Consider the following 4,957-nt stretch of genomic DNA (forward strand, 5'->3'; position numbering starts at 1 on the left):
GCATGGTGTACCTAATGAAGTGGCAGTGAGTGTATATATATAGTATATATATAGGTTTGAATAAGGCTGACATTAAATAATAAATAGGTCAAAAAGGCACAAAATGACTTAATTTGTATTAGCATCATCCATGTTTTTGTCATCAGATGAGCTGGTGAGATTTTCTGTAACATATAAGAAAGGCTATAAAGGTAATGTGTAGTCAAAAGACTGATTTTATTTAATTTCTAAAAGCAGCAGCTGATGAAGAGATCTGCTACTTTTCAATAGGTGGCACTGTGGCCCACATTTTCAAGGAGTCACTTCTGTTTCCATATACATTTACATTTGACAGAACTCCATAAAACTTAGGCTCTTCTTATGTTTTGACAGTTTTCTCATTTATCTTTTTTTTTGTATCCACATGAGGCTGCTGAGTTGGCAACTTTCTGAACAATCACGCTCAACAAACACACCAGAGAGCAGCAGGCTGCAACCACAAGTGATTCCTGGAAAGTAAATGTGTGAGATAAGAACATCACTTTCTCTTCCCAGCATCCTTTTCTGCTCATCAGGGGAGCTGCACAGACAATCTCACAAACTCAGAATGGCACTTTCTTTTTCTTTACCTCTCAATGCACACATTCACCTGCATTCTGGGAAATTATGACTTCACATAAAAAGATTAATTAAAAATTTAAACCTAAGGGGTCATTAAAATCTGATAAAGCTATAAAAACTTGTTATACAGTAACAGCCAAAATGGATTTAACAAGTGGATAATGGTTTGCCAAATTTTAAAACCCTAAATTTGATTTGCAAATAAAATGTCTTTTTATGAACAAACAATATAAACAACACAATACCATTTACCTTGTTTGAAAATCAGTTTTATTAAGYAATAGATACACAAAAAATTGCTGATTTTTCTGCTTTTTTCTATCAGCATTCTGGGTAACCTTTTTCAATGTGTGCTTTATTTTTCTATCAGTATGACCTGCTTTATGCAGTGGAGTATTTAATCCCCTGGGGAACAGCTCAGCACCCTGCGTGCCTGATTACATCCTGCTTTGATTTAAATTTGCTCATCCTTCACAAACACTTTTGGAGTCCAGTCCGGAAATTAGTGAGCTGGTCGCAGTGATTAATTCATGGCTTTTAAATAAATCTAATTTTATCTCTGTWTGGAGGTGTTGCATCCATACTTGTGTGATCAATGATTTCTGTGTATTTACAAAAAAATAGTCCACATTAATTCTAATGGTCAATCATAAATTACAAAGAAACAATAAATACAACTAATTATCACCTGCAGCTGTTCGTGCATGCCTGTGTGTGTTTATGCATGTCTACATGTATCTATCCTATTAGAAAAAACAAATCATTGAACAACCAGATGTACAACTGTCAATCAAATTCAAGATGGCTGCCACATACAGCTAACCTTAAAATCCCAAAATGGATACAAGTCAGTCCATTTACCAGTTATTGTACTGCAATTTGATGTGGTTGTAAGTTCATTATGTGCAAGTTATTTGCTTAAACACATTACCTTTTGGAMTAATGATTACCACCCAGTGTAGTCAATATTAGCAAAGATAAACATGAATAAAACCCATATAATTTAAGCTAAGTAGCTAGATTTTGATATGTATGTACTCATATGAGATGCATATTGTTATGCATAATGCATAACAATATTTTTAAGATTTAAACCAGAGGTGTCAAACTCATTTTCACCGAGGGCTACATGAGGGTTATGGTGATCCTCAAAGYGCACAGCTGTAATTAACTTCAATGTTTTGTGTTTAACTTGGARTAAACACGTAACGTCACATTCCTCGTCTCATTGCTACAGCTGAGCATCGCTGACAAACAATAASTGAGCTCTATGTGGTATTTCCTGCATAGAAATGGAGTTTTAACACATCCTCTTATAAACACTGAGAAGTACTACAAGTACGACTGACTAAACGTGAGATGAATAATACAGAAATATTATTAAAAGTAAGAGGGTTTAACTTGCTGTTGTTGAGTTGGGGTGAGTAGCTGCCACCTTGAATTCTGAACTCTCCCACTTTCTTACAAGGAATTCCCACTGGAGGCGCATTTCAATATAAATTTATGATCAGAACAACTGGGCTGCAGCAAAAGAGGCCAGCGAAAATGAAATGGAGTGAATTTGACATTTTAGAGTGGGAAGTTTCATGGCTAAATTGGACCAGCCTGGTGGCCAATCTTCATTAATTGCACATTGCACCAGCAAGAGCAGAGTGTGAAGGTTCAATCAGCAGGGTAAGAGCACAGTTTTGCTCAAAATATTGCAATGCACACAACGTTATGGGTGACATACCAGAGTTCAAAAGAGGACAAATTGTTAGTGCACGTCTTGCTGGTGCATCTGTGACCAAGACAGCTAGTCTTTCTGATGTATCAAGAGCTTCAGTATCCAGAGTAATGTCAGCATACCACCAAAAAGGACCAACCACATCCAACAGAATTAACTCAGCAGGTTTGGATGTTATCAGTCCATTAAATGGACGGTTATCGGTCCCATAGAATGGCTTCAGACTGTCCCGACAGTGCCCCCTAGTGGGTTACCAGTGCCATATACGTTGGAATGTAACAATCTGCTACCGCCGGGAGTCCGGTCTACTTTATGTCATTTTCTCTAAAATTAACCTTAGTGGCTTTATGCCTCATACTAACCAGCTGACAGTCTGAAGCCATTCTATGGGACTGATAACGGCTAATAGCGTCCATCTAATGGATGATAACATCTGAAGCGGGTGATTAACTGTGGACGCAAGAGGAAGTTGTCTGAAAGGGATGTTATGGTCTAAAATCAGGTGTTTCAGTTTCATTGTCTTACCCCTGTAGTTTATGGTTGATTCTGTATTTAAAGTGTAATGCACTTATTAAAATACGTTAATACATCTTTGAAGCTTTTGTGAGCCACACAAAATGCTGTGGTGGGCCAGATTTGGTCCTCAGGCCCTTGAGTTTGACACATGGTTTGAACAAAACCCAAACATAATTTTTCAACTTAAGATAATTCTAAAACCTATGCATTAAAAGTGTTGGGCTGCTTGTCCATTAATTATAAAGGTACTTTTTCAAATCTTTAAAATAGCCTGACCTTTCAGTCTGAAATGAGGTATAGACAAAACAACACACAGTGCACCTAGAAAACAGATACTTTATGCAAAACAGACCTCTGATATCTGTTTTTATTGCCTGTTGACCTTTCAAACTGGTATTGTAGATACATTTGAAACCAGTGCGATGCTTACTGATTTGCTTATAATAAAATCTATCGCTCTGTCATCGGCCAATTTCCCGAGAAGCAATAGGCAGATGGCTCCCTCAGGGTTAGAGCTGCTGTCCTGAATGTTTGCTCGGTGGGAGGCTGGGGATGTTTTCAATGACCGTCGGAGTCGGTGGTGTGCTCACTTAAATGGACACGCAGCATGTCACGAGAAAGCAAAACAGATTTATGAGCTCACCGGACAAAAGCACGAGCTAACGGAAGCCATTTATGCATGCAAATGTGTCGCAAGAGGTGCTTGATTTAAAACCAGTTGAACATCCCCTTGATGAGAGCGCTGAACTTTAAAATATTAATCTACTTCTGGGAAAGGTATCATTATGTTGCAGCACGTCTCCTTTTTGTGGAGAAAAGCCCTTGATCTAAGGTGCAGAAATGCCATTGACTTTAAATGGAAGACTTTCCCTCGCCTCCTCTTTTTATGCATCAGGTGTTTTGCAGCAGATTCTTGATAATCGAGGGGATGTTTTCATGCTCACTGTAGAGTTTAATAGCATTTGCATCAGTGGGTAATGACCATTTCAATGCAATTTCAATATATTTAATGCTTCATGGTTTCATTCTCAATATGTACTAAAAGTAATGTTCAGATACCAATTTGTTAGGCTCTATCTATTGCAGTAAAGTTTTAGATGGCACATTTGGGCCAACTCTGTGCAATGAGATTCAGGAGGAAAAAGTCAAATAATTCCTGAAAATCTCTGTCACAGAAGCTGAGTTTTGATGAATAACTCCACAACACAACTGCAATGAACACAGGTGCTGCCAGAACGATTGGTGTAATCGAGTTTTGCACCTTGTACCAATATATCTATTTAAATTGTTCTCAAACTGTAAAAATTCTAACAAAATTCCCTGTTTCCTTTAACATATCTTAAATGTATGTATTTATTGGACTTCTCTAAACACATTAATGGAAAATATGTAATATGACTGTAAAGGATTTTGTTCAGATAATTCTAAAAGGTTTAAAGTAAACATTAAAACAATGCATTCAGCAGCTGTAAACTTTAATATACTATGTAACAACTGATTCCAGCCTTAAGCTTTTTAACAAAACAAACAAATTCAGCTTCAGTGCACAAAACAAATCACATATTCACACAGGGTCAGTTCAAACATGTTGTAATGGCTGACGGTGACGCCGCTGGTTGTACGGTTTATTGGCAAATCAAAAAAATATATCAACGGTTCAAATACAGTCTTTACAGTTTTGGATAAATAACCTGAAAGGCAGTGGGAAAACCCCAGAGATCTATAAAGTACCTGAAAAAAATAACCAAGTGAAAGTAAAAATACCTTAACAGAATATGACTTTGGTAAAACTGAATTTCACTAATAAGAATATTAGTAAAAGTCATAAAACTGCTCACAATAGTTGTAAAAGTAAAAACAAAAATACTTTTGCAACACTCTAAGGAATGAAGCATTGATTTTACTTAATCAACTTATGTCAACTAGTTCCACTAAGATGAGTTAAGTAAATATGAAGCCATTTAATAGTTATTTTGAAAAGAACAGGTAAATTATTCAATTTGCTCAACTCTGTTTAGTGGAATGAGCTGCCGAATCTTGGTTGAGTAAATTGAACACTTCATTTTTTCGAGTACTTAAACAATATACAGTATTTAAATCTGTAGAGTGTAACAA

The sequence above is a fragment of the Austrofundulus limnaeus genome, unplaced genomic scaffold (genome assembly GCF_001266775.1).
Source record: "Austrofundulus limnaeus strain Quisiro unplaced genomic scaffold, Austrofundulus_limnaeus-1.0 Scaffold13, whole genome shotgun sequence".
NCBI lineage: Eukaryota > Metazoa > Chordata > Actinopteri > Cyprinodontiformes > Rivulidae > Austrofundulus > Austrofundulus limnaeus.